Source organism: Lutra lutra, chromosome 12, assembly GCF_902655055.1.
Source record: "Lutra lutra chromosome 12, mLutLut1.2, whole genome shotgun sequence".
NCBI classification, from domain to species: Eukaryota; Metazoa; Chordata; class Mammalia; order Carnivora; family Mustelidae; genus Lutra; species Lutra lutra.
This window is the reverse complement of record NC_062289.1, coordinates 43,229,327-43,240,193: the sequence shown is the minus strand read 5'-3', so window position 1 is coordinate 43,240,193 and position 10,867 is coordinate 43,229,327. Positions and strand designations below refer to the sequence as shown.

Genomic DNA, 10,867 nt, shown 5'->3' with positions numbered 1-10,867 from the left:
TCATCAGTATGAATATCAGTTCTATGGATACTAACAGCCTATTCTACCATTGCTTTAATTATCTTATATTAATAGTTGGTTGCAAGCTATTTGAAGCATTATTAGCTCAGTCAAATCAGTGTTGGATGTTCATATATTTCTAGAGTGGGAAGAAAATTAATCACCTCTGCTGAACTGTGACAAAATTGCATCTATCACAAATTTGCATTATTCTGAAATGAATTAATGGGAAAAGTAATTTTTTAACTGTATAGATTATATTTTATTATTGCAATGTTTCCCCTTTTTCAAAAAGAAATGTAACGTGCAAAATATAAAAACAAAAGGCATAAACCATAAATACAGAACTCAATAACATATTACCAAATGAAAATCCAAGTAACCACCACCTGGTCCAGGAAAAGAACATTACTGCATCTCAAAAGCCATGTTCGTGCTCCTCACAATCACTACTCACTTCCTTTCTTAAGGTGACTACTATCTTGACTTTGAATCTATGGTGCGACTTGTGTGTCTTTGTTCATTTTGTAAATGGAATAATTCTCTAAGTGTACTTCTATGTCTGTTTTTGTTTTTGTTTTTGTTTTATTTGCTCAGCATTGTTTCATTCAAATTATTCCATATAGCAGTAATTCATTTTCATTTCCTTATAGAGTTTTACTCTATAAATATGCCATAATTTACTTATATAATCTATGACTGATGGGCATTTTGATTGTTTCTAATTTTAAGCAATTGCAGATAAAGCTGCCATAAACATTCTTGTGCATGTCTCTGGAAATTTGCATTTATAACAAGTGATATTATCGCTACATATCTCTAATTTTGATAGGTGATTCCAAAGAATTTTCTAGAATAGTTACCCAATTTAGACTAAGCAAGGTATGAGAGTTCTAGTTATCCTACATCACCGCCAACAAAGTAAGCTTTATATATCCATTGGTGAATTGCTTTTTGGACTCTATTCAAGAGAAACCTGATCTTTATGTAATCCAATTTATTGATGTTTTCCTTTTTGAATATGTCCTATTTAAGAAATTGTATAGGTATTCTTTTATTAAAGTTATGCTTTTATATTATCTTTTAGAGATCCAAAGTCTTCAAAAAAAGAAGGCAAATGGAAGGGTACAACAAATACATGTATACACACAAAGATGTAGCAGAAATTAGAATTTGTATTTTGAATTCACCTTCAATTCTCATTTATTCAAAGTCATTTGACCTTGGCCCACTTCCCAAGCAATACTTGTCTTTGAAATTTACCTGTTTTAAACAAGTACACTTCTGTTTACTAGGAATAGTTGGTAAGGAATAGTTGCTAAGGACTCAATAGTTGGTTAGGAATGCTTCCATCCAAGAGGTTAATAATGATTATATGCTGAAAATCTTCTACAGATTGTAGTTCATGAGAAAAAATCAAAGGACATCCAGTCTTAGGAAACAGGAGTACCGCAAACTAGGTGATAGTACTGGGCTGGATGCCAGTTTCAGCAGGCAATATGATTGGATGAAAAATCAATTGAGCAAATTATTAAAATTATCTTTGATAAGCCTACACTGTGAGGTAAAAAGACACACTTCCAGCTCTACTATCAACTTGGTTTTGAAATACTAATAAGGAAAGCTCATTTTCCTCTTAGCTTTGTTGTTTGTTTGTTTTTGTTTTTGGTGTGAAAGTTCACTCTACTGTTGTTATTAAAACCAAAGGTGGTCCTTCCCACAGTCATATTCAGTCTCATGTTATTTCTGGCTAAAAGCCCTAAAGCTATATAAAGTTCACATTTTTTTTTAATTTGAGAGTTTCAACATTATTTCTTAAATATGCCTTTCTGTCATATATCTGTGAAAATTTCAACCATTGTCTTAATTATTGTTGTGGTGTAGTAGGATATAATGTCTAATCAATTTTCATCATTACTCCTACCTAAATAATCCTCCCTTCATATACAAAAAAGAGGAAATAATAGAGCCAATTTGCATAATGCTTTAATGTAGTCATGCTGAGCAACATGATTCACAGATAATCAACTTTGTTAAAGATAATGGTGTACCAATTTATAATACAATGCTGTGTTACATTGTTTGAGGGATAGGGAGAAAGGGAAGAAAAGCAGATGTTTCCAGGGAATTTAGAGTGGTTTAAGCAACAAAACAAAGAGAAATAATAATTATTAAAGCAGTGTTTAATAACAATTTTAAGTGGAAATATTTCTTCAGACTAAATGTAACACAAAGATCTAGTACACAAAGTCAGTAAAGTGTCCTAGACATGCTTGGTTATTCTCCGTATCTTGCCTATTTTCAGTGGCATCCGAAGAATCTTTGTGAACCTATTAGCTGTTAGCAATACAGTTTGATGACCACTGAATTACTTATAAAAAAGATGTCACTGTGGGATAAGACCATAAGTAGCTACAGCTTCTACTTAGAAAAAAATTGTCTAAGAAGAACATCAGAAAGAAGTAGAATATGTGAATGGGGTGTGAAAAAGTGAAAACATCCGGGGCTCTTTAGAAGAAAATTATTATATGAAGTAAGATGAATCTGCTAAGCCTTGTGAACCCCAGTTTTCAATAGGTACAATTAAGGGTATAACTTGTACCTCAAAGGGATGCCATGGGAAACTGCATAATGCAGGTTAATGCTTTGTTTAAAAACAAAAACAAAAACAAACAAAAACTCCCAAAACTTAACAAATGTAAGGCAACAGTTTACTAAGTATTGGAAAACTATTTGCTTAACATGCTATCTCTGATCCCACGGCCTCTAATATCACCTATTAGACCTCTGAAGGAGGAAAGGAAAGGAATACCCTTTCTCTGTAAAGGACCAAATAGCAAATTCTTCAGGTTCTGATGGCTATATCATCTCTGTTAGCCACAGGTGCTCAACTCATGTTATAATACAGAAAGCCATACACAATATCTTAAAAAAGTAGGTATGACTATGTTGCAATAAAAGATTATTTACAAAAACAAAAGTTGGCTAAATTTGCCCAGGGAGCCACGGTTTAGCAACCTCTAGTTGATCCTTAGTAAGATCCTTAGATGATTCCAACATACATAGATTTTGAAGAGCACGGAAGGACTAAAATGATTTTAAGACTATATTTCCTGCTAGAAATCATCTAATGAAGTCTAGGTAATTATTTTCCTCTATGAGGAACTAGTTTCTTTGAAACTAGTTGAAAACTGTTAACAAAATAATGGAAAAACTAACATAGTCGATAAATATTCTCCTGTGTTCTCTAACTAATGTCCCGTTCAAATTATTTGCAATTTATCCTCAGTTTCTTCTGACACTCTTGCTGCATCTGACTGGTTATGGAGTGCTGATCATTCCCTCTCAGAGAATTTTCTCATTCTGCAGCACATCTCAGAAGAGTGCAGTAGGTAAGAATGTTGATTCTGGAGCTGAACTTCCTGGGTTTGTATGCTGGCCACACCTCTTACCAGCTGCTTGGACTTGGACAGTTTACTTAATTTATCTATCTTTTTCAGTTCCTTCTTCTGTTAAGTAGAGAGGATAATCAGTCATAGCATTATTGTGAGGATTAATTGAGTTTTTATATGTAAACAATTAGTGTCTGACACATAGTAAATATTTATAAGTATTAGATAATATTATTATCTACCAATTACCAGCACCTTTAATTCTTTTGGCTCTCATCTTCAGTTTCCTGAGCTCCTGCTATATTACCTGTTCCCAGTGTCACATGGTAATTAGGATTAGCGGCACAGAATTTAGGAAGCAAAATTAGCCATGTTGCTGTAGTACAAGAATAACAAGAAGGATTTTTGGTGAGCATAATATAATGGAAGCCAGGTAATTGTTCCAAGGATAAAATCAGCATGTAGAAATCAATTCCCAGAAATCAAGTATAATAAATTCAGTTGAGTCCAAGCAGTATTTGAGATTCAAGGAAGTCTAGACCAGGAATCAAAAATTATAGCCTTTGGCTAAATCTAGCTGACTTCTTGTTTTTATAAACAAAGTTTTAATGGAACACAGTAAGGCTCATTTCTTTTTCTTATTGTTAGTGAGTACTTTTACACCATAAAGGTAGAGTTGAGTAGTTGTGACAGAGACCATATAGACCACAAACCCTAAAATGTTTAGTACCTGGTCCTTTATAGAAATAAACAAACAAAGGTACTGGCTCCTTAGTATTACAGAATGCAAGGCAGAATTGGTGGGATTTTCAGACAGAACTTGATCATTAAAAGAACCTTCTAAAATAGGACTGAGAAGAATAAAGTCTGAAAGAAATCCAAGTCATATGGCTGAGAATTAGGCTCTGGAGTGGGAGAGGGCACTAAGCCAGAGTATTCAGGGAGTTTACTGCTTATCTTCATTGCTGAATCATTTGGGAGACCCAACCCTTTTTAAAGAAAGAGCTAAAATGACTTCTAAAACACAATTTGTAGTGAAGTGAGTGCTGTGATCAGTCTGAATGAATGCTCTTGATTCTGGGGATGATGCATTGGGAATTTAGCAGAAGACTCGGTGATTAATACAATGATAAGGGTACAATTACCATCCTAAATCTAGTCATGTAACTTTGTTTTGACCCATCATATTGTAAGGTAAAAATTCTTTGACATGGCATGTAAATTCTTCTTTTGAAAGTCTTATAAACTCAGGATTCCAGAGACACCATTATACACTTGGCTTTGCAAATGAAAAATATCTAATTTTGAATCCAGCTTTTGCAGATGTTTTTTCTATAACCTGAAATATCCTTCCCTTGCCCTTCACCATAAAGCAGGTTGCAATTCATACTATAAATAGCCAGCTCAAATACCATCTGTTCTGGAAATCCTTTCACTAGTCTTGCAGGCATAATTAGTTATTCCTTTCACTGTAAGTGGAGAAGATCATGTTATAACCCAGGAAGTTAGTGGACACATAAAGCAGAAAGCCAACACAGCAGCAGGGTTCCATCTACAAGTGATGTCTTCCACATGTAGCAAGCCAAAGTAACAGACTCCTCCCAGCATTGGTAGGAACAAAAAGCAGACACCCACTACTCCTGGGCATCATCCCAAGAGTAACACTGTAATCAGATAAGCTCATAGAGTAGCTGTTCTTCCCTGAGTGGAAATGTTCTACAAGCAGGTACTTTCCAGAATGTGTCAACAGATAAAACCACCTGGCAGTCTTTGTTGTGGTATTGTAAGTTAGTAGATACTGCCCCTCTCAGAATAATATGAAGAAATGCCATTCTGTGAAATAGACAGTTGACAAGAAAGAGGGAAATAATTAAATTCAAAGGAGTTTACCTATCACAATAAAATATATAGGAGGTTCAGAGGTTTCTGTCTTCCATGGTAACCAGTCAGAACATTTCACTCTTGTGAATGGGTTTCCGATTCAGATCAAGGAAAAACTACTGGGCAATGTTCCTGCATAATGTAATCATCAGAAAAAGCAAAGTGGTGACTTTTTTCAACATGTAGAACCCTTATATCATAATCTTTCCTTGTTTCTGTTTAGTTTCCTCTCTTTGGTTGGGTTTGCCTTATTTTCTCTTTGATCTTATTCAGTTGTGTATTAAAAGGAATAAATTTATTTCTTTCTTTCTTTCCTTTAATTAATAGATATTTCTATTTGGAAACCTCTTTGGTTAGTAGAATTGTTTCTCATTCCTCCAGCTTCTTTTTCCATATGTTAAAGTCAAAATGAATCCAAGATGGAGACACAGAAAATAATAAACACGGAAGAGAGAATTTAAGGATTTTTTTTTTCTAGTAAGTATAGAAAGACTTCTCATAAATAACATGCATAACAAAAAATTTTTCCAATTGGGAGATGAAAGATCTGAGTTAAAAATAAGTAGGACTCATCTGCCTAGTCATTTGCCTAGCCATTAACTTATGAACCTGAAACAATAGTTGATGTCTGATGGAGAATTAAAGTCCATATATGTTAATTGGACTTAGATCCCCTATGGCTTCATAATATAACAAACAAGACTGACATAAGGAACATACCTATGTAACTACATAGCCACATCTATGAATTTGCAGTAAAACTGGTTAATAAGAAAATTATAAAAGAACATAACATTTGGAAGTGTTTAAACATTGTTTTAGGGGCACCTGGGTGGCTCAGTGGGTTAAAGCCTCTGCCTTCGGTTCAGGTCATGATCTCAGGGTCCTAGAATCGAGCCCCTCATTGGGCTCTCTGCTCAGCGGGGAGCCTGCTTCCTCCTCTATCTCTCTCTCTCTCTCTGCCTGCCTCTCTGCCTACTTGTGATCTGTCTGTGAAATAAATAAATAAATAAACTTAAAAAAAAAATCCTCATCGTTTTACATATATGGAATAATGAGGAGCTAAATATGAAATTACATATGCCTTGGAAAGAACAGATCACTTGAAAATTACCTGTGAACATATTTCAAATTTCTCTGAAATTTTAATAGTTGCAAATGTATAGCTTTGAGACATACTACTAGTGTTTCCACATCTACCTCTACATGCACACAAATATACATATGACATTGAATAAATGAATAAAACATCCAACTCAAAAAGTTAGGAAAAGCTGTTTATTAAGAAAGTAGTTTGAAGAGCATAAATATAATTGTGAGCATAGTTAAAATTTTTGAAGATTTAGTGGGGATGGGGGTAGAGGGAAATTCTACAAATCTAATCGGGTAAAAGATAAAGTAGTTTAAAAACAACAAATGAGATAATGACTACATATATACAAAAAGAAGATGTATTCAATTACTTCCCTATAAACTAAAATAAAATTCAAGAACCACCATGGGTTATAAGATCTTGGTGCCTCCTAGTTCTTTATTTAATCACTATCAGACCTCCTAACCCATTGGGTTTCTCCAGCACTCTTAACTCCTTGATGCTTCCTGAGCCAGCCAAACAAGTGCCTCAGGACTTGACTTTGCATTTGCTTTCCCATCTGCCTGGAACTCCTTAACCTCAAATGCCAAGTGATTTTACTTCTCACTTCATTCAACCCTCTCCTCAAACTTTATCACCCCAACAAAAAAATCATCCCTGGCAAACCTGTTGAAAAAAAAAAAATCCATCATTTTCTATCACTTTATCTGACTTTACCTCTTCATAATGCTTACATTAAATTATACATTTATTAACTAATTATCTCTCCCCTCCCACTAGAAAATAAATTCTATTAGAGCAGACATTTGTTTGCTTTGCCCTTGTATCCACTTTTTAGAAGAGTCCCTGGGAATATAAGAAGAGCTCAATAAATACTTCTGAAGGAAGGAATGGATAAAATTAATAACATCCAGGAAATGTAAATGTGAAATGTGAAAATTGTGGTTTTACCCATATGATTGCATTTTATTTTTTATAAAATAGATGCTAAGACAATGAATACTTGCTTTCCCTGGTATGATTCTGTTCTGCTTGTTCTGCTTGGCTCTTCTCTGGCATAGTAGTAGTTTATCTCTCTTTGCCTTCTTTAACTTCCTATGGGTGTGCCAGCACCCCATGAGAGATCTGATGGACATGGACATGAGCCCTCTGAGGCCCCAGATCTAACTTTTCAGTTGTGAACTAAAGGCTGACAAAGATTACCATTTTAAAGTGGATAATGATGAAAATGAACACCAGTTATCTTAAAGAACAGTCATTTTAGGGGTTGGGGCAAAGGATGAATTACACACTGTTGAAGCAAAGGCAATGAAGTACAAAGGCAGTCCGATGCAAGTCACACTGGAAAATTTGAAAATGTCTGTATAGCCAAGATTTCCCTTGTGGGCTTGGAAATAATACCACCTGTAGTCTTACGATTGACATGTTGTTCAGGGTCTGTGCATAGCGGTGGAAAGCACTTAGTAGCTGTGGGGCAAGATGCTGAGTCAGAAGATGAAGAGGAAGAGGATGTGAAATTCCTTAGCCATCTGTAAAGTGCTCTAACTTTGGAACTTTTAGAACATTTCCAGAGAAAAGCAAAACTTGGTGCTGTGGAAATGATGATAAAGATGATGAGGAAGAAGAAGAAGAAGAAGAAGGGGGAGGGGAGGGGGAGGAGGAGAAGAAGAAGGAGGGGGGTCGAGGGGGTGGGGTTGAGGAGGGGGAGGAGATGATGATGAACATAATGATGAAGCAGAAGCTGAAGAAAAAGCTCCAGTAAAAAACTTATATGAGATACTCCAGCCAAAATTGCAAACCAGAATGAAACAGACTCAAAACTATCCACATGAAGATCAAAAAGCACAGGATCAATAGAACAGGAAAAAACTCTTCTTAAGACACCCAAAAGACCTAGTTCTGTAGAGGACATTAAAACAAAAATGCAAGTAAGTATAGAAAAAGGTGGTTTTCTTTCCAGAGTGGAAGCCAAGTTCATCAATTATGTGAAGAATTGCTTCCAGATGACTGACCAGTAGTTTATTCAAGATCTCCAGCATTGGAGAAACCTCTTTAAGAAAATAGTTTAAAAGTTTGTTAAAATTTTCCATCATTTCATTTCTGTAACAGTTAATATCTGGATATCCTTTTTATAACACAGAGTGAGAATTTTCCCTACCATGTCTAATAAATGTTGTCTAGGTTCCAATGCCAAGAATGTGTTGTCCAAAATGCCTGTCTACTTTTTAAAGATGGAACTCCACTGTTTGCTTGGGTTTGAGTATGTATGGAATGTGATGATAGGACATAGTAGCAGTGATAATCAGACAATGGAAATGGTGGGGAGAAAAAAATAAACACGTGAAATAAACTCAGTATTTTAATGAAGTTACAGAAAAGAGTATGGAGTGCTTAATATTTGAATTTAAGTATAAAATTCAATCTACAAATTTGCACACAGAATATTGTGTCAGTGGTGTGCAAATTACACATGCACAGAAAAAGTAGAAGGAAATAAACTAAAGATCTCTATTAAAACTTTCTTAGAGGGCGCCTGGGTGGCTCAGTGGGTTAAAGCCTCTGCCTTCAGCTCGGGTCATGATCCCAGGGTCCTGGGATCGAGCCCCACATTGGGCTCTCTGCTCAGCGGGGAGCCTGCTTCCTCCTCTCTCTCTCTCTGCCTGCCTTTCAGCCTACTTGTGATCTTTGTCTGTCAAATAAATAAATAAAATCTTTAAAAAAAAAAACAAACTTTCTTAGAATGGTAAAACATAAAAGTATTTGTTGTTTTATCATTTACATTTTCTTTCATCTTTAAATTTTCAATGTACTTTTTTAAATTAGAAAAAGATATGTTTTAATAGTCGAGCACCTACTGTGTGCCAGCCACTGGCTGGGACTTGTAGACATGAAGCTAAATAGGTGTTCTAATTTTAACTGGGATAGTATGTGAATCAACCAGTAATTGTAAATTTTAGTCAAATATGACAAATATCATATAAGCAATATGTGTGAGCCTTAATGTTAAAGCCTATGTTTCTTACTTGTAAAAAAATAATAATACATCTTCTTCATAGTCTTGTGGTAATATTACATGAGCTAATATGAATAAAATACTTATCACAACAGCTCACTAATAGTAAACTCAATTAGCCATTTTTATCGTTATTCTTTTTTTTTTTTAAAGATTTTATTTATTTATTTGACAGAGAGAGATCACAAGCAGGCAGAGAGGCAGGCAGAGAGAGAGGAGGAAGCAGGCTCCCTGCTGAGCAGAGAGCCCGATGCGGGGCTCGATCCCAGGACCCTGAGATCATGACCTGAGCCGAAGGCAGCGGCTTAACCCACTGAGCCACCCAGGCGCCCCTCGTTATTCTTTTTTTAATTAACATATATTGTATTATTTGTTTCAGGGCTACAGGTCTATGAATCATGAGTCTTACACAATTCACAGCACTCACCATAGCACATGTTATTCTTATCAGTGTAGTATAGAGGAAGATTGATTACTTTTTGAACAATATCAGAGAACACCTCATGAAGTAGTGGGCACTGGAGTGAGCTTAAAAAGTAACAGTATTTGACAAAATAGCAACTAGTATAGACTAAGAAATGCTAGGGTAACAAAAACTCCCCCAAATCTCAGGGGCTCAGGATAACAAAAACTTAATTACTTATACAGCAATGAGAAGAGACTGTCTCTGGTCATCATCATCCCTCAGAGGGATCTAGATGAACAAATCATTATAGTGACCTTGCTTAACCTGTGCAGCAGTGGGAGTCATGTGCATTTAATCACTCACCATCTCCAAAATTTTCTGGGCAGAGGGCATGCATTTCACTTTCACGCACATTTCAATAGCAAAACAAAGCTACATGGCTAAGTCTAACTTCATATCGATGGCAAGCAATCCTACCCTGTGCACAAAAGTTAGAAAGCTGGAAATATTGGGTGAAAGCGCTAATGATCAGCACAGATATATTGACAAGGGAACCTGGTAGATTTGTTTCATCATTAGGATAATTCGGACAATGATACATTATTAGGACCTGACTTTTTCCTTTATCTCTGGGAAACAAAAACAAAAACAAAAACAAGCTGAGGGTGTATCATCTCTGGCAATATGGCAGAAATGGATACCTCCAAATCATCCTATTCCAAAAATGCCAGAGAAAGTTGAATAATTTTTAAAAGAATAGTTTAAAGTGCATGTCTGAGCTGGCAATAAAGTCAGAGTAATCCTTAGAGGCAGAAAGCAAATAGAAAGCATAAATCCACAGTAATAAGTGAAATAAAGTCTGTGGCTTCCCTGGGAAAAGTTGTACATTCCTTAATATAGAGCTTTGATTTTAATAACCTGTGTGTGCCTAGAGCCCACAAAAAGTGAAAGATCAAATCAGAGATCACACATAAACCTGGGATTCAAGTGTAACAATTTCCGTGAAAGAATGAACCCAGAAAAATAAATTAAACAGAAAATTAATCATTTGCAAAGATAGAAGCTTATCTATTTTAGCCTTG

At 35.4% G+C, this 10,867-nt stretch overlaps 1 pseudogene; it reads left to right on the top strand.

Moving 5' to 3' along the window:
- Positions 1–7,482: 7,482 nt before the first annotated feature.
- LOC125082260 (nucleophosmin-like) lies at positions 7,483–8,430 on the top strand (annotated as a pseudogene).
- Positions 8,431–10,867: the final 2,437 nt, after the last annotated feature.